The following is a 23,153-nucleotide window of genomic DNA, read 5'->3' on the forward strand; positions in this document are numbered from 1 at the left end:
AAAAGGAAACAGATATACAAATTGTAGATGCATACAGGACACCGAGCACACAAAATCACAGTAGACCAACTCCAAGACACATTGTTATGAAGATATCCAATATACAGAACAAAGAGAAAATATTAAAAGCTACAATATAAAAGAGGCAGATTACATTTAGGGGTAAACCAATAAGGTTAACAAGGGATTTTTCATCCAGACGCTGAAAGCGAGAAGATCCTGGAACAACGTATTTCAAACACTGAAAGACAATGGATGCCAACCAAGAATTCTGTATCCAGCAAAATTAAGCTTCAGATACACAACGAAATAAAAATCTTTCATGATAAACAAAAGCTAAAAGAATTTGTAGCCAGAAAAACAGCATTGCAAAGCGTCTTGAGCAAAACACTACACGAGGAAGAAATGAAAAACAATAACCAAAACCATCAGCGGGAAGTGCCTCGGTAAAGAGAGAGGACGGGGGGAAAGCTAAACATGGAGAAACAAACTAAATTAGAAAAAAAAAGAGATAAATAATCAAACATGGCAGGAAGTACAAACCATATATCAATAGTAACTCTAAACATTAATGGCTTAAACTCTCCAATAAAGAGACATAGGCTGGTAACATGGATTAAAAAAACAAATCCAACAATATGCTGCCTCCAGGAGACACATCTGATTGGAAAAGACATACACAGGCTCAAGGTAAAAGGTTGGGAAAAAATATACCACACACACGGTCCTCGTAAGCAAGCAGGGGTGGCCATTCTCATATCGAATAAAATCGACTTCAAGACTAAGTTAATCAAAAGGAATAAGGAAGGACATTATATACTGTTAAAAGAATCCATTCACCAACAATACATAACAATTATCAATATTTATGCACCAAATAATGGTGCTACGATGTTCATAAAACAAACTCTCCTCAAGTTCAAGAATCAAATAGACCACAACACAATAATCATGGGTGACTTCAAAACACCTCTCTCACCATTGGACAGATCCTCCAAACAAAAGTTGAATAAAGAAACTATTGACCTCAATATCACAATCAATAACCTAGACTTAACTGACATATATAGAATATATCAACCATCATCAAGTGGATATACTTTTTTCTCAGCAGCACATGGATCCTTCTCAAAAAAGACCATATATTATGCCATAGGGCAACCCTCAGTAAATATAAAGGGGTGGAGATAATACCATGCGCTTTATCAGATCATAATGGAATGAAACTGGAAATCAATGATAAAAGAAGGAAGGAAAAATCCTACATCACATGGACAATGAACAATACGTTACTGAATGATCAATGGGTTACAGAAGACATAAAGGAGGAAATCAAAAAATTCTTAAAGATAAATGAAAATACAGACACAACATATCAGAATCTATGGGACACAATGAAAGCAGTCTTAAGAGGGAAATTCATCGCCTGGAGGTCATTCCTCAAAAAAAGGAAAAACCAACAAATGAATGAGCTCACACTTCATCTCAAAGCCCTAGAAAAGGAAGAGCAAAACAACAGCAAATGTAGCAGAAGGCAAGAATTAATTAAAATCAGAGCAGAAATCAATGAAATTGAAACAAAAGAAACTATTGAAAAAAATTAACAAAACAAAAAGTTGGTTCTTTGAAAAAATAAATAACATCGACAGACCCCTAGCCATACTAATGAAGAGAAGGAGAGAGAGAACTCAAATTACTAACATATGGGATGAAAAAGGCAATTTTACAACAGACGCTTCAGAAATACAGAAAACAATTAGAAATTATTTTGAAAACCTATATTCCAAAAAAATAGATGATAGTGAAGACATCGATAAATTCCTTAAGTCATATGATTTGCCCAGACTGAGTCAGGAGGATACTCACAACTTAAACAGACCAATATCAATAGATGAAATAGAAGAAGCAATCAAAAGACTTCCAACCAAGAAAAGCCAAGGACCAGATGGGTATACAGTGGAGTTTTACAAAACCTTTAAAAAAGAATTAATACCAATACTTTTCAAGTTATTTCAGGAAATAGAAAAAGAGGGAGCTCTGCCAAATTCATTCTATGAGGCCAACAGCACATTGATTCCGAAACCAGACAAAGACACCTCAAAGAAAGAAAACTACAGACCAATATCTCTGATGAACCTAGATGCAAAAATCCTCAATAAAACTCTGGCGAATCGGATACAAAGGCACATCAAAAAAATTGTGCACCATGATCAAGTAGGATTCATCCCTGGGATGCAAGGATGGTTCAATATATGGAAATCAATAAATGTTATTCACCACATCAATAGACTTAAAGATAAGAACCATATGATCATCTCGATAGATGCAGAAAAAGCATTTGACAAAGTACAGCATCCCTTTATGTTCAAAACATTAGAAAAAATAGGGATAACAGGAACTTACCTCGACATTGTAAAAGCTATCTATGCTAAGCCTCAGGCTAGCATCATTCTGAATGGAGAAAAATTGAAGGCATTCCCTCTAAAATCTGGAACAAGACAGAGATGCCCCCTATCACCACTTCTATTCAATAAAGTTCTCGAAACACTGGCCAGAGCAATTAGACAGACGAAAGAAATTAAAGGCATAAAAATAGGAAAAGAAGAACTTAAATTATCAATATTTGTGGATAACATGATTCTGTACTTAGAAGACCCAAAAGGGTCTACAAAAAAAACTACTAGAACTAATAAATGAATTCAGCAAAGTGGCAAGATATAAAATCAACACACATAAATCAAAGGCATTTCTGTATATCAGCGACAAAACTTCTGAAACAGAAGTGAGGAAAAAAACTCCATTCACAATATCCTCAAAAAAAAATAAAATACTTGGAAATAAACCTAACAAAAGAGGTGAAAAACCTATACAATGAAAACTACAGAACCATAAAGAGAGAAATAGAAGAGGATCTTAGAAGATGGAAAAATATACCCTGTTCATTGATAGGCAGAACTAACATCATCAAAATGGCGATATTACCAAAAGTTCTCTATAGGTTTAATGCAATGCCAATCAAAATCCCAATGGCATTTCTTGTAGAAATAGATAAAGCAATCGTGAAATTCATATGGAAAAATAAAAGACCCAGAATACCAAAACAATTCTAAGCAGGAAGTGTGAATCAGGTGGTATAGAGATACCAGATTTCAAATTATATTACAGAGCAATAGTAATAAAAAGAGCATGGTACTGGTGGGTGGACCAATGGTAGACAATAGAGGACATAGAGACTAATCCACAAAGCTACAACTATCCTATATTTGATAAAGGAGCTAAAAACATGCAATGGAGAAAGGATAGCATCTTCAACAAATGGTGTTGGGAAAACTGGAAATCCATATGCAACAAAATGAAAGTGAATCCCCTCCTCTCGCCATGCACAAAAGTCAACTCAAAGTGGATCAAGGAGCTAGATATCAAATCAGAGACTCTCCATCTCATAGAAGAAAAAGTTGGCTCCGATCTACATATTGTGGGGTCAGGCTCAAAATTCCTTAATAGGACACCCATAGCACAAGAGTTAATAACAAGAATCAACAAATGGGACTTTCTTAAACTGAAAAGTTTTTTCTCGGGAAGAGAAAAAATAAGAGAGGTAAATAGGGAGCCTACATCCTGGGAACAAATTTTTACTCCTCACACTTCAGATAGAGCTCTAATATCCAGAGTATACAAAGAACTCAAAAAATTAGACAATAAGAAACAAATAACCCAATCAACAAATGGGCCAAGGACATGAACAAACACTTCTCAGAGGAGGACATACAATCAATCAACAAGTACATGAAAAAATGCTCACCATCTCTAGCAGTCAAGGAAATGCAAATCAAAACCACCCTAAGATACCACCTCACCGCAGTAATATTGGCAGCCATGATGAAGTCAAACAACAATGAGTGCTGGCGAGGATGTGGGGAAAAGGGTACTCTTGTACACTGCTGGTGGGACACCAAATGGGTGCGGCCAATTTGGAAAGCAGTATGGAGATTCCTGGGAAAGCTGGGAATGCAACCACCATTTGACCCAGCTATTGCCCTTTTGGACTATTTCCTGAAGACCTTAAAAGAGCACACTACAGGGATACTGCCACATCGATGTTTATACCAGCACAATTCACAATTGCCAGACTGTGGAATCAACACAGATGCCCTTCAATAGATGAATGGATAAAAAAATGTGGCATTTATACACCATGGAGCATTACGCAGCACTAAAAAATGACAAAATCATGGAATTTGCAGGGAAATGAATGGCACTAGAGCAGATTATGCTTAGTGAAGCTAGCCAATCCTAAAAAAAAAAAAATACCAAATGTCTTCTTTGATATAATGAGAGCAACTAAGAACAGAACTGGGAGGAAGAGCAGGAAGAAAAGATTAATATTAAACAGAGACATGAGGTGGGAGGGAAAGGGATAAAAAAAGGGAAATCACATGGAAATGGAGGGAGACCCTCATTGTTATACAAAATTTCATATAAGAGGTTATGAGGGGAATGGGATAAAAAACATGGAGGGAAATGAATTACAGTAGTTGGGGTAGAGAGAGAAGATGGGAGGGGATGGGAGGGGGGATAGCAGAGGATAGGAAAGGTAGGATAATACAACAGTCACAATTATGGCGGTATGTAAAAATGTGATGTGTAACCGATGTGATTTTGCAATCTGTATTTAGGGTAAAAATGGGAGTTCATAACCCACTTGATTCTAATGTAGGAAATATGATATGTCAAGAGCTTTGTAATGTTGTGAACAACCAATAAAAAGAAAACACTTTTATCGAAAGGGGTTGCCAAGCTTCCAAAAAACTATGAATTTCCTGAAATCTCAGCAAATATTTTTTTCACCCGATCTTCATGATACTTGTTTGTAATGATCAGTACACCAATCCCACTTGGCTCACCAATTTTCGTTCTTCTAGGTTGAATTGTTCTTTTGTAGCAACAGTTTTAATTTTTAGGTTTCACTCTGTTTTCTTCTATATACATAGATGAATATGGAACTCTAAATCCAACATGGATTTTAGTACCTCTTTGAAACTTGACAAAATAAAGTAGTTCTCATTTTTGTCTCTATGGTTTGTTTTCTCATGAAGTATGCCTAAGCAGAGACTGGTGAAAAACACTTTAATTGAAAGGGGTTGCAAAGCTTGCAAAAAACTAGAGTTTCCTGAAATCTCAGCAGATACTTTTTCACCCGAACATGATGATACTTGCTTGTAATGATCAGTACACCATTCCCACTTGGCTCATCAATTTTCGTTTTTCTAGGTTGAAGCGTTCATTTGTAGCAACACTTTAATTTTCAGGTTTCACTCTGTTGTCTTCTATTTAGATAGATGAATATGGAACTCTAAATCCAACATGGTTTGTAGTAGCTCTTTGAAACTTGACAAGGTAAAGTAGTTCTCAGTTTTGTTTCTATGGTTTGTTTCCTCTTGAAGTAGCCCTAAGCAGAGACTGCTGAAAAACACTTTTATCAAAAACGGTTGCCAAGCTTCCAAAAATTATGAGTTTTCGGAAATCCCAGAAATACTTTTTCATCAATCGTGATGAAACTTGGCAATAATGATCAGTACACCAATCCCACTTGGCTCACCAATTTTCATTCTTCTAGGTTCAATCGTTCGTTGGCAGTAACAGTTTGAATTTTCATGTTTCACACTGTTTTCTCCTATATAAATAGATGAAATAAAACTATAAATTCAACATGGTTTGAAACTTGACAAGATAAAGTAGTTCTGAGTTTTGTCTCTATGGTTTGTTTCCTCTTGAAGTAGCGTAAAGCAGAGACTGGTGAAAAACACTTTCATAGAAATGGGTGGCCAACCTTCCAAAAAACTATGAGTTTCCTGAAATCTCAGCAAATATTTTTTAACCCGATCTTGATGATATTTGTTTTTAATGATCAGTACACCAATCCCACTTGCTCACCAATTTTCGTTCTTCTAAGTTGAAGCGTTCATTTGTATCAACAGTTTTAATTTTAAGTTTCACTGTGTTTGCACTTATTTCGATATTTGAATATGGAACTCTAAATCCAACATAGTTTGGAGTAGCTTTTTGAAAATTGAGAAGATAAAGTAGTTCTCAGTTTTCTCTCTATGATTTGTTTCCTCTTGAACTACCCCCAAGCAGAGACTGGTGAAAAACACTTTTATCGAAAGGGGTTGCCAAGCTTCCAAAACACTACTATTTTTCTGAAATCCCACAAAATACATTTTCACCAATCTTGATGATCTTTTGTAGGGATGATCACTACAGGAATCACACTTGGCTCACCAATTTTCGTTCTTGTAGGTTCAAGCGTACGTTTGCAGTAACAGTTTTAATTTTTAGGTTTCACTCTGTTTTCTCCTATATAGATAGTTGAATATGGAACTCTAAATCCAACATGGTTTGTAGTATCTTTTTGAAACTTGACAATATAAAGTAGTTCTCAGTTTTCTCTCCATGGTTTGTTTCCTCATGAAGTACACCTAAGCAGAGACTGGCCAAAAACACTTTCATTGAAAGGGGTTGCCATGTTTCCAAGAAATACAAGTTTCCTGAAATCTCAGCACATATTTTTTCACCCGATCTTGATGATACTTTTTTGTCATGATTGGTACACGAATCCCACTTGGCTCACCAATTTTCGTTCTTCTAGGTTGAAGCGTTCCTTTGCAGTAACACTTTGAATTTTTAGGTTTCATCCTTTTTTCTCCTATATAGATAGACAAATATGGAAATCTAAATCCAACATGGTTGCAGTAGCTCTTTGAAACTTAACAAAATAAAGTAGTGCTCAGTTTTCTATCTATGGTTTGTTTCCTCATGAAGTACTCCTAAGCAGAGATGGAGAAAAACTCTTTCATTGAAAGGGGTTGCCATGCTTCCAAAAAACTAGAGTTTCCTGCAATCTCAGCAAATATTTTGTGACCCGATCTTGATGATAATTTTTTGTAATGATCAGTACACCAACCCCACATGGCTCACCAATTTTCGTTTTTGTAGGTTGAAGCGTTCGTTTGTAGCAACAGTTTAAATTTTTAGGTGTCACTATGTTGTCTTCTATATAGATAGATGAATATGGAACTCTAAAGCCAACCTGGTTTGTAGTAGCTCTTTGAAACATGACAATATAAAGTAGTTCTCAGTTTTGTCTCTATGGTTTGTTTCCTCTTGAAATATCCCTAAGAAGAGACTGGTGAAAAACACTTTCATCAAAAGGGGTTGCCAAGCTTCCATAAAACTATGAGTTTTCTGAAATCTCTCAAATACTTTTTAACCAATCTTGATGATACTGGGTAGTAATGATCACTACACAAATCACTGTTGGCTCACCAATTTCCGTTTTTCTAGGTTTAAGCGGTAGTTTGTAGCAACAGTTTTAATTTTTAGGTTTCATTCTGTTGTCTTCTATATAGATAGATGAATATGGAACTCTTAATACAACATGGTTTGTAGTAGCTCTTTGAAAATTGACAAAATAAAGTAGTTCACAATTTTGTATCTATGGTTTGTTTCCTCATGAAATACGCCTAAGCAGAGACTGCTGAAAAACATTTTCATCCAAAGGGGTTGTCAAGCTTCCAAGAAACTACTAGTTTCTTGAAATCCCAGGAAATATTTTTTCACCCAATCTTTATGATACTTGTTTGCAATGATCAGTACACCAATCCCACTTGAATCACCAATTTTTGTTCTTCTAGGTTCAAGCATTAGTTTGTAGCAACATTTGAATTTTTAGGTTTCACTCTGTTTTCTCCTATATAGATAGATGAATATGGAACTCTAAATCAAACATGGTTTGTAGTAGCTCTTTGAAACTTGACAAGATGAAGTAGTTCACATTTTTCTCTCTATGGTTTGTATCCTCTTGAAATAGCCCTAAGCAGACACTGGTGTAAAACACATTCATCGAAAGGGGTTGCCAAGCTTCCAAAAACCTACGAGTTGTCTGAAATCTCGCAAATACTTTTACACCAAACTTGATGATACTTGGTAGTAATGTTCAATACAACAATCCCACTTGGCTCACCAATTTTTGTTCTTCTAGGTTCAAGCGTTCTTTTGCAGTAACAGTTTTACTTTTTAGGTTTCACTCTGTTTTATTTTATATACATAGATAAATATGGAACTCTAAGTCCAACATGGTTTCTAGTAGCTCTTTGAAATTTGACAAAATAAAGTAGTTCTCAGTTTTGTATCTATGGTTTGTTCCCTCATGAAGTATGCCTAATCAGAGACTGGTGAAAAACACTTTCATTGAAAGGGGTTGCCAAGCTTCCAAAAAACTAGAGTTTCCTGAAATCTCAGCAGATATTTTTTCACCTGATCTTGATAATACTTGTTTGTAATGATCAGTACACCAATCCCACTTGGCTCACCAATTTTAGTTTTTCTAGATGGAAGCGTTCATTTGTAACAAAGGTTTTAATTTTTAGGTTTCACTCTGTTGTCTTCTATATAGATAGATGAATATGGAACATTAAATCCAACATGGTTTGTAATAGCCCTTTGAAACTTGACAGTATAAAGTAGTTCTCAGTTTTGTCTCTATAGTTTGTTTCCTTTTGAAGAACCCTATGCAGAGACTGGTGAAGAACACTTTCATTGAAATGGGTTGCCAAACTTCCAAAACACTACGAGTTTTCTGAAATCTCAGCAATATTTTTTCACCCGATCATGATGATACCTGTTTCTAATGACCAGTACACCAATCACACTTGGCTCACCAATTTTTGTTCTTCTAGGTTGAAGCGTTCTTTGCAGTAACGTTTTGAAATTTTAGGTTTCACTCTGTTTTCTACAATATCGATAGATGAATATGGAACTCTAAATCCAACATGGTTTGTAGTAGCTCTTTGAAACTTGACAAGATAAAGTAGTCCGCAGTTCTTTTCTCTATGGTGTATTTCCTCTTGAAGTAGCCTAAACCAGAGATTGGTGAAAACCATTTTCATCGAAAGGGGTTGCCAAGCTTCCAAAAAACTATGAGTTTTCTGAAATCTCAGCAAATACTTTTTCTCCAATCATGATGATACTGGATAGGAACGATCACTATACCAATCCCACTTGGCTCACCAATTTTCGTTCTTCTAGGTTCAAGCGTTCATTTATACTAACCGTTTGAATTTTTAGGTTTCACAATGTTTTATCTTATATAGATAGTGTAATATGGAACTCTAAATGCAACATGGTTCATAGTAGCTCTTTGAAACTTGATAAAATAAAGTACTTCTCAGTTTTGTCTCAAGGGTTTGTTTCCTCATGAAGTACCCCTAAGCAGAGACGGGTGAAAAACACTTTTATTGAAAGTGGTTGAAAAGCTTACAAAAAACTAGAGTTTCCTAAAATCTCAGCAAATATTTTTTCACCCGACCTTGATGAAACTTGTTTATAATGATCATTACACCAATCCCACTTGGCTCAAAAATTTTCGTTTTTCTATGTTGAACAGTTCGTTTTTAGCAACAGTTTTAAATATTAGGTTTCACTCTGTTATAGATGAATATGGAACTCTAAATCCAACATGGTTTGTAGTAGCTCTTTGAAACTTGACAAGATAAAGTAGTTCACAGTTTTGTCTCTATGGTTTGTTTCCACTTGAATTAGCGTAAAGCAGAGACTGGTGAAAAACACTTTCATCGATAGGGGTTGACAAGCTTCCAAAAAACGAGTTTTCTGAAATCTCAGCAAATACTTTTTCACCAATCGTGATGATACTTGGTCGAAATGATCACTACACCAATCCCACTTGGCTCACCTATTTGTGTTCTTTTATGTTGAAGCGTATGTTTGCAGTAACAGTTTGAATTTTCAGGTTTTACTCTTTTTTCTCCTAAATACATAGATGAATATAGAACTCTAAATCCAACATGGTTTGTAGTAGCTCTTTGAAACTTGACAAAATAAAGTAGTTCCCAGTTTTGTATCCATTGTTTGTTTCCTCATGAAGTACGCCTAAGCAGAGACTGGGGAAAAACACTTTCATTAAAAGGGGGCGCAAAGTTTCCAAAAAACGAGAGTTGCCTGAAATCTGAGAAATATTTTTTCACCCGATCTTGATGATACTTGTTTGTAATGATCAGTACACCAATCCCACTTGGCTCACCATTTTTTTTTCTAGGTTGAAGTGTTCGGTTGTAGCAACAGTTTTAATTTTGGGGTGTCACTCTGTTGTCTTCTATATAAATAGATAAATATGGAACTCTAAATCCAACATGGTTTATAGTAGCTCTTTGAAACTTGGCAATATAAAGTAGTTCTCTGTTTTGTCTCTATGGTTTGTTTCCTCATGAAGTAGGGCTAAGCAGAGACTGGTGAAAAACACTTTCTTTTAAAGGGGTTGACAAGCTTCCAAAAAATTAGAGTTTTCTGAAATCTATGCAAATATTTTTTTAACCGATCTTGATTATACTTGTTTGTAATGATCAGTACACCAATCCCACTTGGCTCACCAATTTTCACTTTTTCTATTTTGAAGTGTTCGATTGTAGCAACAGTTTTAATTTCTAGGTTTCACTCTGTTGTCTTCTATATAGATAGATGAATATGGAACTCTAAATCCAACATGGTTTGTAGTAGCTCTTTCAAACTTGACAAGATAAAGTAGTTCTCAGTTTTGTCTCTATGGTTTGTTTCCTCTTGACGTAGCCTAATGCGGAGACTGGTGAAAAACACTTTCATCGAAAGGGGTTGCCAAGCTTAAAAAAACTATGAGTTTTCTGAAATCCCACAAATACTTTTTCACAAATCTTGATGATACTTGGTAAGAATGATCACTACACCAATCCAACTTGCTCACCAATTTTCAATCTTCTAGGTTGAAGCGTTCATTTGCAGTAACAGTTTGAGTTTTCAGGTTTCACTCTGTTTTCTCCTATAGAGTTAGATGAATATGGACCTCTATATCCAACATGGTTGTTGTAGCTTTTTGAAACTTCACAATATTAAGTAGTTCTCAGTTTTGTCTCTATGGTTTGTTTCCTCTTGAAATAGCCCTAAGCAGAAACTGGTGAAAAACACTTTCATCGAAAGGGGTTGCCAAGCTTCCAAAAAGTACGAGTTTTCTGGAATCTCCGCAAATATTTTTTCACACAAACATGATGATACCTGTTGCTAATGATCAGTACACCAATCCCACTTGGCTCACCAATTTTTGTTCTTCTAGGCTGAAGCGATCATTTGTAGCAACTGTTTAAAATTTTAGGTTTCACTCTATTGTCTTCTATATAGATAGATAAATATGGAACTCTAAATCCAACATGGTTTGTAGTAGCTCTTTGAAACTTGACAAGATAAAGTAGTTCTCATATTTGTAACTATGATTTGTTTCCTCTTGAAGTACGCCTAAGCAGAGACTGGCGAAAAACACTTTCATTGAAAGGGGTTGACAGGCTTCCAAAAAACTACGAGTTTCCTGAAATCTCAGCAAATATTTTTTCACCAATCTTAAAGATACTTGTTTGTAATGATGATTACACCAATCCCACTTGGCTCACTAATTTTCTTTTTTCTAGATTGAAGCGTTCGTTTGTAACATCGGTTTTAATTTTTTGGTTTCACTCTGTTGTCCTCTATAAAGATAGATGAATATGAAACTCTAAATCCAACATGGTTTGTAGTAGCTCTTTGAAACTTGTCAAGATAAAGTAGTTCTCAGTTATGTTTCTCTGATTTGTTTCCTCTTGAAGTAGCCTAAAGCAGATACTGGTAAAAAACATTTTCATTGAAAAAGTTTGCTAAGCTTCCAAAAAACTATGAGTTTTCTGTAATCTCCGAAAATAATTTTTCACCAATCTTGATGATACTTGTTTGTAATGATCAGTACACCAATCCCACTTGGCTCACCAATTGTTGTTCTTCTAGGTTCAAGCATTCGTTTGCAGTAACAGTTTGAATTTTTAGGTTTCATTCTGTTTTCTCTTGTATAGATAGTTGAATATGGAACACTAAGTCCAACATGGTTTTATGTAGCTCTTTGAAACTTGACAAGAAAATGTAGTTCTCAGTTTTATCTCTATTGTTTGTTTCCTCATGAAATAGGGATAGGCACAGATTGGGGAAAAACACTTTCATCGAAAGGGGTTGTCAAGCTTCCAAAAAACTACAAGTTTTCTGAAATCCTTTGAATACTTTTTCACCAATCTTAGTGATACTTGGTAGTAATGATCAGTACACCAATCCCACTTGGCTCACCAAGTTTCGTTCTTCTAGGTTGAAAGGTTCATTTGCAGTAACAGTTTGAATTTTTAGGTTTCACTCTGTTTTCTCTTATATAGATCAGTGAATATGGAACTCTAAATCCAACATGGATTGTAGTAGCTCTTTGAAACTTGACAAGATAAAGCAGTTCTCAGTTTTTTATCTATGGTGTGTTTCCTCATGAAGTACGCCTAAGCAGAGACTGGCGAAAACACTTTCATTAAAGGGTTTCCAAGCTTCCAAAAAACTACGAGTTTCCTCAAATGTCAGCAAATATTTTTTCACCCGGTCTTGGTACTACTTGTTTGTAATGATCAGTACACCAATCTATCTTGGCTCACCATTTTTCGTTCTGCTTGGTTGAAGCATTCATTTGTAGCAACAGTTTTAATTTTTAGGTTTCACTCTTTTGTCTTCAACATAAATAGATGAATATGGAACTTTAAATCCAACATGGTTTGTAGTAGGTCTTTGAAACTTGACAAGATAAAGAAGTTCTCAGTTTTGTATCTATGGTTTTTTTCCTCATGAAGTACACCTAAACAGAGACTGGCAAAAACCACTTTCATTGAAAGGGGTTGCCAAGCTTCCAAAAACCTACGAGTTTCATGAAATATCAGCAAATATTTTGTGACCCGATATTGATGATACTTGTTTGTAATGATCAGAACACCAATCCCACTTGGCTCACCAATTTACGTTCTTCTAGATTGAAGCATTCCTTTGCAGCAACACATTGAATTTTTAGGTTTCATTCTCTTTTCTCCTATATAGAAGGATTAATATGGAACTCTAAATCCAACATGGTTTGTATTAGCACTTTGAAACTTGACAAGATAAAGTAGTTCTCAGCTTTGTATCTATGGTTTGTTTCCTCTTGAAGTATCCTTAAGCAGACCCTGGTGAAAAACACTTTCATCAAAAGGGGTTGTGAAGATTCCAAGAAACTACGTGTTTACTGATATGTCAGCAAATATTTTTTCAACCAATCTTGGTACTACTTGTTTGTAATGATCAGTACACCAATACCACTTGGCTAAATATTTTTCATTCTTCTAGGTTGAAGCGTTCATTTGTAGCAACAGTTTTAATTTTTAGGTTTCACTCTGTTGTCTTCTATATAGATAGATGAATGTGAAACTCTAAATCCAACATGGTTAGTAGTAACTCTTTGAAACTTGACAAGATAAAGTAGTTCTCAGTTTTGTCACTATTTTTTGTTTCTCCTTGAAGTAGCCTAAAGCACAGACTGGTGAAAAACACTTTCATTGAAAGGGGGTGCTAAGCTTCCAAAAAACTATGAGTTTTCTGAAATCTGGGCAAATACTTTTTCAACAATCATGATGACACTTGGTAGGAATGATCACTACACCATTCCCACTTGGCTCACCTATTTTCATTCTTCTAGGTTCAAGGTTTCCTTTGCAGTAAGAGTTTGAATTTTTAGGTTTCACTCTGTTTTCTCTTATATACATAGTTGAATATGAAACTCTAAATCCAACATGGATTGTAGTAGCTCTTTGAAACTTGAAAGGATAAAGTAGCTCTCGTTTTGTATCTATGGTTTTTTCCTCATGAACTACGCCTAGCAGAGACTGCTGAAAAACACTTTCATTGAAAGGGGTTCGCAAGCTTCCAAAAAACTAGTGTTTCCTGAAATCTCAGCAAATATTTTCACCCTATCTTGATGATACTTTTCTGTCATGATCGGTACACCAATCCCACTTGGCTCACCAATTTTTGTTCCTCTAGGTTGAAGTGCTTTTTTGCAGTAACAGTGTGAATTTTTAGGTTTCACTCTGTTTTCTCCTATATAGATAGATGAATATGGAACTCTAAATCCAACATGGTTACTAGTAGCTCTTTGAAACTTGAAAATATAAAGTAGTTCTCAATTTTGTCTATATTTTTTGTTTCTCCTTGAAGTAGCCTAAAGCAGAGACTGGTGAAAAACACTTTCATTGAAAGGGGGAGCAAAGCTTCCCCAAAACGAGTTTCCTGAAATCTCAGCAAATATTTTTTCACCTAAACTTGATGATACTTGTTTGTAATGATGAGTACACCAATCCCACCTGGCTCACTAATTTTCATTCTTCTAGGTTCAAGCGTTCCTTTGCAGTAACAGTTTGAATTTTTAGGTTTCACTCTGTTTTCTCTTATATAGATTGTTGAATATGGAACTCTAAATCCAATATGGATTGTAGTAGCTCTTTGAAACTTGACAAGATAAAGTAGTTCTCAGTTTTGTATCTATGGTTTGTTTCCTCATGAAGTATGCCTAAGCAGAGACTGGCACAAACACTTTCATTGAAAGGGTTTCCAAACTTCCAGAAAATTATGAGTTTCCTGAAATCTCAGCAAACATTTTTTCACCAGATCTTGATGATACTTGTTTGTAATGATCAGCACACCAATCCCACTTGGCTCACTAATTTTCGTTCCTCAAGGTTGAAGTGCTTTTTTGCAATAACAGTGTGAATTTTTAGGTTTCACTCTGTTTTCTCCTATATAGATAGATGAATATGGAACTCTAAATCCAACATGGTTGTTAGTAGCTCTTTGCAACTTGACAAGATAAAGTAGTTCTCAGTTTTGTCTCTATGGTTTGTTTCCTCTTGAAGTAGCCTAAAGTAGAGACTGGTGAAAAACACTTTCATTGAAAGGTGTTGCCAAGCTTCCAAAAAACTATGAGTTTTCTGAAATCTGGACAATCACATTTTCACCAATGTTGATGAAACTTGGTAGTAATGATCAGTACACCAATCCCACTTGACTCACCAATTTTCGTTTTGCTAGGTTGAAGCGTACGTTTTTAGCAACAGTATTAATTTTTAGGTTTTACTCTGTTGTCCTCAATATAGATAGAAGAATGTGCAACTCTAAATCCAACATGGTTTGAAGTAGCTATTTGAAACTTGACAAAATAAAGTAGGTCTCAGTTTTGTATCTATGGTTTGTTTCCTCATGAAGTATGCCTAAGCAGAGACTGGCGAAAAACACATTCATTAAAAGGGGTTGTAAACCTTCCAAAAAACTACGAGTTTCCTCAAATGTCAGCAAATATTTTTTCACCCGATCATGATACTACTTGTTTGTAATGATCAGTACACCAATCCCACTTTTCTCTCCAATTATCGTTCTTCTAGGTTGAAGCGTTCATTTGTAGCAACAGTTTTAATTTTTAGGTTTCACTCTGTTGTCTTCTATATAGGTAGATGAATATGAAACCCTAAATCAATCATGGTTAGTAGTAGCTCATTGAAACTTGACAAGATAAAGTAGTTCTCATTTTTATCTCTATTTTTTGTTTCTCCTTGAAGTAGCCTAAAGCAGAGACTGGGGAAAAACACTTTCATCGAAAGGGGTTGCCAAGCTTCCAAAAAACTAGAGTTTCCTGAAATCTCAGCAAATATTTTCAACCTATCTTGATGATACTTTTTTGTAATGATCAGTACACCAATCCCACTTGGCTCACCAATTATCGTTCTTCTACGTTGATGCGCTTTTTTGCAGTAACAGTTTGAATTTTTAGGTTTCACTCTCTTTTTTCCTATATAGACAGATGAATATGGAACTCTAAATCCAACATGGTTTGTAGTAGCTGTTTGAAACTTGACAAGATAAAGTAGTTCTAATTTTTGTCTCTATGGTTTGTTTCCTCTTGAATTAACTAAAGCAGAGACTGGTGAAAAACACTTTCATCGAAAGGAGTTGCCAAGCTTAAAAAAACTATGAGTTTTCTGAAATCTCTGCAAATACTTTTTCACCAATCTTGATGATACTTGGTAGGAATGATCAATACACCAATCACACTTGGCTCACCAATTTTCATTGTTCTAGGTTCAAGCATTCCTTTGCAGTAACAGTTTGATTTTTTAGGTTTCACTCTGTTTTCTCTTATATAGATCAGTGAATATGGAACTCTAAATCCAACATGGGTTGTAGTAGCTCTTTGAAACTTGACAAGATAAAGCAGTTCTCAGTTTTTTATCTATGGTGTGTTTCCTCATGAAGTACGCCTAAGCAGAGACTGGCGAAAACACTTTCATTGAAAGGGTTTCCAAGCTTCCAAAAAACTACGAGTTTCCTCAAATGTTACCAAATATTTTTTCACCCGATCTTGATACTACTTGTTTGTAATGATCAGTACACTAATACGACTTGGCTCACCATTTTTCATTCTGCTTGGTTCAAGCATTCGTTTGTACCAAGAGTTTTAATTTTTAGGTTTTACTCTTTTTGTCTTCAATATAGATAGATGAATATGGAACTCTAAATCCAACATGGTTTATAGTAGGTCTTTGAAACTTGACAAGATAAAGAAGTTCTCAGTTTTGTATCTACGCTTTGTTTCCTCATGAAGTACGCCTAAACAGAGACTGGCGAAAAACACTTTCCTTAAAAGGGGTGGCCAAGCTTCCAATAACCTCCAAGTTTCCTGAAATATCAGCAAATATTTTCTGACCCGATATTGATGATACTTGTTTGTAATGATCAGAACACCAATCCCACTTGGCTCACCAATTTATGTTCTTCTAGGTTGAAGCATTCATTTGCAGTAACACTTTGAATTTTTTGGTTTCATTCTCTTTTCTCCTATATAGTGGATTAATATGGAACTCTAAATCCAACATGGTTTGTAGTAGCTCTTTGAAACTTGAGAAGATAAAGTAGTTCTCAGTTTTGTATCTATGGTTTGTTTCCTCTTGAAGTATCCTTAAGCAGAGCCTGGTGAAAAACACTTTCATCAAAAGGGGTTGTGAAGATTCCAAAAAACTACGTGTTTATTGAAATGTCAGCAAATATTTTTTCAACCGATCTTGGTACTACTTGTTTGTAATGATCAGTACACCAATCGCACTTGGCTAAACATTTCTCCTTCTTCTAGGTTGAAGCGTTCGTTTGTAGCAACAGTTTGAATTTTTTCGTTTCACTCTGTTGACTTCTATATAGATAGATGAATACGGAACTCTAAATGCAACATGGTTTGTAGTAGATCTTTGAAAATTGACAATAATAAATAGTTCTCAGTTTTGTCTCTATGATTTGTATCCTCTTGAAGTATCCTAAAGGAGAGACTGGGGAAAAACACTTTCATGAAAGGGGCTGTCAAGCTTCCAAAAACTACGAGTTTTCTGAAATCTCCGCAAATACTTTTTCACCAATCTTGAAGATACTTGGTAGGAATGATCACTACACCAATCCCACTTGGCTCACCAATTTTGATCTTCTAGGTTAAAGTGTTCGTTTGTAGCAATAGTTTTAATTTTTAGGTTTCACTCTGTTGTCTTCTATATAGGCAGATGAATATGGAACTCTCAATCCTACATTTTATGTACTACCTCTTTGAAACTTGACAGTATAAAGTAGTTCTCAGTTTTGTCTCTATGGTTTGTTTCCTCTTTTAGTAGCCTAAAGCAGAGACTGGTGAAAAACACATTCACCGAAAGGGGTTGCAAAGCTTCCAAAAAACTAGAGTTTCCTGAAATCTCACCAAATATTTTTTAACCCGAATTGATGATACTTGTTTGTAATGATCAGTACACCAATCCCACTTGGCTCCCCAATTTTTCTTGTTCTAGGTTCAAGCATTCATTTGCAGTAACAGTTTGAATTTTTAGGTTTCACTCTGTTTTCTCCTATATAGATAGATGAATATGGAACTCTAAATCCAACATGGTTTGTAGTACCTCTTTGAAACTTGACAATACAAAGTAGTTCTCAGTTTTGTCTCTATGGTTTGTTTCCTCTTGAAGTAGCACTAAGCCGAGACTGGTGAAAAACACTTTCATTGAAAGGGGTTGCCAAGCTTCCAAGAAACTAGAGTTTCCTGAAGTCTGTGCAAACATTTTTCACCCGATCTTGATGACACTGGTTTGTAATAATCAGTACATGAATCCCACTTTGCTCACCAATTTTCTTTCTTCTAGGTTGAAGCATTTGTTTGTAGCAACAATTTTAATTTTTAGGTTTCACTCTGTTATCTTCTCTATAGATAGATGAATATGGAACTCTAAATCCAACACGGTTTGTAGTAGCTCTTTGAAACTTGACCAGATAAAGTAGTTCTCAGTTTTGTCTCTATGGTTTGCTTCCTCTTGAAGTACCCCTAAGCAGAGACTGGTGAAAAATGCTTTCATCGAAAGAAATTGCCAAGCTTCCAAAAAACTACGAGTTTTCTGAAATCACCGCAACACTTTTTCACCAATCTTGATGCTACTTGGTTCTCATCATTGGTACACGTATCCCACTTGGATCACCATTTTTCGTTCTTCTAGGTTGCAGCATTCATTTTCAGTAACAGTTTTAAATTTTAGGTTTCTCTCTGTTTTCTCCTATATAGATATATGAATATGGCATTCTAAATCCAACATGGTTTGTAGTAGCTCTTTGAAACTTGGCAAAATAAAGTAGTTCTCCGTTTTATCTGTTGTTTGTTTGCACTTTAAGTAGCCCTAAGCAGACACTGGCGAAAAACACTTTCATTGAAAGGGGTTGCCAAGCTTCCAAAAAACTACGAGTTTTCTTTAATCTCACCAAATATTTTTTCACCCGATTTTGATGATACTTTAATGTAATGATCAGTACATCAATCCCACTTGTCTCACCAATTTTCGTTCTTCTAGGTTGAAGCGTTCGTTTGCAGTAACAGTTTGAAATTTTAGGTTTCACTCTGTTTTCTACTATATAGATAGATGAATATGGAACTCTAAATCCAACATGGTTTGTAGTAGCTCTTTGAAACTTGACAAAATAAAGTATTTCTCAGTTTTGTCTCAATCGTTTGTTTCCTCTTGAAGTAGTCCTAAGCAGAGACTGGCGAAAAACACTTTCATTGAAAGGGGTTGCCAAGCTTCCAAAAAACTACGAGTTTCCTGAAATCTCAGCAAACATTTTTTCACCCAATCTTGATGTTACTTGGTTGTAATGTTTGGTACACCAGTCCCACCTGGCTTACCAATTTTTGTTCTTCTAGGATGAAGCGTTCAATTACAGTAACATTATGAATTTTTAAGTTTCACTCTGTGTTCTCCTTTTTAGATAGTTGAATATGGAACTCTAAATCCAACATAGTTTGTAGTAGCTCATTGAAACTTGACAAAATAAAGTATTTCTCAGTTTTGTCTCTATGGTTTGTTTCCTCGTGAAGTAGCACTAAGCAGCAACTCGTGAAAATCACTTTCATCAAAAGGGGTTTCAAAGCTTCCAAAAACCTATGAGTTTCCTGAAATCTCAGCAAACCTTTTTTCACCCAAACTTGATGATACTTGGTTATAATGATCAGTACACTAATCCCACTTGGCTCACCAATTTTCATTCTTCTAGGTTGAAGCGTTCGTTTGCAGTAACAGTTTGAATTTTTAGGTTTCACTCTGTTTTCTACAATATAGATAGATGGATATGGAACTCTAAATCCAACATGGTTTGTAGTAGCTCTTTGAAACTTGACAATATAAAGTAGTTCTCAGATTTGTCTCGATGGTTTGTTTCCTCTCGAAGTAGCCCTAAGCAGAGACTGGCGAAAAACACTTTCATCAAAAGGGGTTTCCAAGCTTCCAAAAAACTATGAGTTTCTTGAAATCTCAGCAAGTATTTTTTCACCCAATGCTGAGGGCCATTGCCAAGTAGGAATGACGCACCGAAATTTGCTTGCCAGCCCATGTTGCTTATACGAAGGACTCCTGGAAATGGACTTGCCTTGGACATTCACTGTGACATTGCATGTGTGTTTGAGAAAGGTGACCCTGCTCAAGGACCAGGGTGGATCCAGGTTTGAGGTTATTCCTGCTGGGAATAGAAAAAAAAGCCTGGTGGAGTAAGTGTCTTTGGCGGCCCGTGTGGGGAACATCTTAAGAGAAGGTAAGTGAAATTGCTCACCCTTGAGGAAGGCGAGAGAATGGGTGACCATTTCAAAAAACAATGTGTTCTTCTTTTGATTTAGTTTGTTTTTATTTCAAGTTGCCTGTTCTTAGAACTTTCTCAGGCAAACTGGGGAAAATGCTTGACTTAAGGTTTGAAGTTGTTCACCACTGAGGAAGAGAAATTGTTAGAGGAAGGAGGCACTCCAGTAAGACCAAGAACAGTTAGGGCATATGTTGATACAATACAAAAATGTAGCCCATGGCTTTTTAAAGATGAGTTATTAAGTATATCAATGGGACCATAATGGTATCCTGTAGAAAGATTTTTCTTCAACAAGAAAGAGATGGCTAGTTCTGTTTACTATACTTGTCTAAGATCTTGGTTTTAACAGACATCTGATTAATTTACAAAGCTAAAGTGTTAAAATATCAACCAGTAAATATAAAATCAAGTACTCTTTACTTATTAAGTTCTATAAGGTAATATATTTAAACATTATGTGTGTTTTCATAAATTGGTAAATAGAAAACAGTTCAATATTGCTTTGGTCTGTGTCTTTGCTGAAACAAGGTTACTAAGAATTAAAATTATATCACGTGTAATATATATACAAAGAGTATAAGAAGTTTCAGTTGGGTTTCGATTATAGTATTATAGTACCATTAAAAAATGAAAGAATTTCATCTTATTAAGGTGGAGTAATTTGTCTAAATTCAAAAATTTTATAAGGGTTGTTTCAGAATGTGAATTTATAAAAAGGGTTAATGGTTAAAAAAGAGATATAAATGATTCAATATGTGGAAATATATTTTAATATAAAAGGTTAAAGGAAAAAAGAAATGTTTCTAGATGAGATAATCTCTATGTAGTAAAGTAAAAAGTTGTAAAATGCCATTTTAAAAGATTTTGAGGAAACTAGACTTACTTTAAAAGTTTGAGAAAGGAAGAAAGAATAAAAAGGTACTTGTACATGGCAGATTGAGACAAAGCTTCTTAATGAAGAAAAAAAGAGGGGGCCTTTAGTTGAAGGGCAGCCATGTAAACTAACATTAAAGCGATTTATACAGAATCTAAGCCTCGTTTAAAAGAGTGAAGCTGTAGGTGGTGAAAAAGTACATTTAAAAGTACAGTGTAGATGATAATTGGAAGGCTTTAAAAGGTTAAATTGAAGGTGGTTGAGATACCTTCATGGCGGAAAAATGAAAAAAGTGATATAAAAAGATTCAAGATGTGGAAATATATTTTAATATGGAAGGTTAAAAGAAAAAGAAATGTTTCTAGATGAGATAATCTTTGTGTGGTAAAGTAAAAAGTTGTAAAATGTCTAAATAAGTTGCAAAAGGCTTTAAAAGGATAAATTGAAGGTGGTTAAGATGCCTTCATGATGGAGGGAAAAAAACCCATGAAAATGGGAAGATAATAAGATAAAAGATATTTACAAAAAGAAGATTAAAAATTTGAAGTGAAAAACTTTAAAGACAGAAGTATAGAAAGTTAAAAAGAAAAAAGATAGAGAAGATGTAGAAAGATAAAAAAGATGTAGGAAGACAAGAATTTTAAACCCACAAAATAGGAAACAAAAGAAAACTAGGAGAAAAAAATGCAACTAAGGTTGAATGTACAAACCTTAGGGAAAAGAAAAAACTAAAATATAAAAATAAGATTAAAAAATGGTTAAAAATGTCAAGTAAAGATATTTCAGATAAAAAATACAAAAAAGCTAAGACAACTATTAGATACAGACATTCAAGATAGAAAAAGGTAAAAGAGAGAAATTTAAAGTCAAATATTGGATAAAATAAAAGAACAAGAAGATTATTAGTATTTTTTTTTCAAAAAGCCCATCAACTTTAATTTCTGGTGGTGCAGAAATTAGAAGTCTCAGATGAGGGTGTTAAAATTTAAACTAGAAGGAAATTGGTTTAAAACCACATCAAAAAACTTAAAAGGACTAAAATAATTCTAAAAACTAAGGCAGAATGCATTTGAAAGACTTAAATTTACAAGGATCTTTAAGGGGTATATATCCCCCAAAGATAAACTTAAAATAACCCTTTTTACTCTAAACTTTCTAAATTTGGATTCATCAGGACTTAATGCTGCGGAAAGACATATGTATCCAAAATATGTACATAAGCCTAAGGTACTTTGGAAAGATATTCTAACAGGAAAATTGAAAGGTTCTGACCCAGTGATTGTCTGGAGTCGGGGTTGTGTTTGTGTGTTTCCACAGGGAGAACAGCAGCCAGAGACACTAACTAAAGCAATTTCTACAGACCAAAAAGAAGATAATTTGACTCAAATTCATAACAGCTGATATCCAGAGCTCCAGCTTGGCTATTCTTACATATGCAACAGTGATTAACCAGGGTGCTTTTTTCAATATCTATTTTATTATTGCATTTTTTCCACATCATAAAGTTCTATTTTATTTTTGAGCTCATACAAACCTAGGTTAATGTTTTTCTGATCAGTTTTATCTTTTGACTGTGGAGTTTTTAAACATTGCAATGGAGATTTCACCTAGGTAAAACTACAAGGCCTTTACTAGTGTTTTATGTGTTGTAGGTTATGTGTGCACACTTCTGTTTTGTGTTGTATGTCTGTATGTGTGTATGTATATATTTCATATATGAGGAGCACTCATGAAAAAATGGATCAGAATTTTTTTATTCACGTGATTTAAATGGTTTAATTTAAATTAGGTAAACAGCTGTTAAGGATTGTTTTTAAAGGAGGTTAACAGATCTGTTTGTTTACTTTCACCTTTCCTTTTCATTATATTTAATAATTCTGTTCAGGACAATGTCTCTTTAGCATCATTGCCAGAATTCCCATCTCCATCCCAGTGCCGGTGAAGACTAAGATAAAACCAAACTACAGCTTCTATGATAGCTATCACAGTAAACTATATAAACTGATGCATCAATGAATATAACTCAACAAGTAATGCTCAATCAAGGACTCGATTTACTTTGGGAGGAAATGGACATATTGATAGACTCCTCTGCTTTGAACTGCTTGCAGAACTTGCCTGGACTATATATCACTTGTATGCATTGTGAACTATCGTTTGGTGCAGCGAATTGTGGTAGTGC

Source organism: Spermophilus citellus, assembly GCF_964194105.1.
Source record: "Spermophilus citellus genome assembly, chromosome: 16".
Lineage (NCBI taxonomy): Eukaryota > Metazoa > Chordata > Mammalia > Rodentia > Sciuridae > Spermophilus > Spermophilus citellus.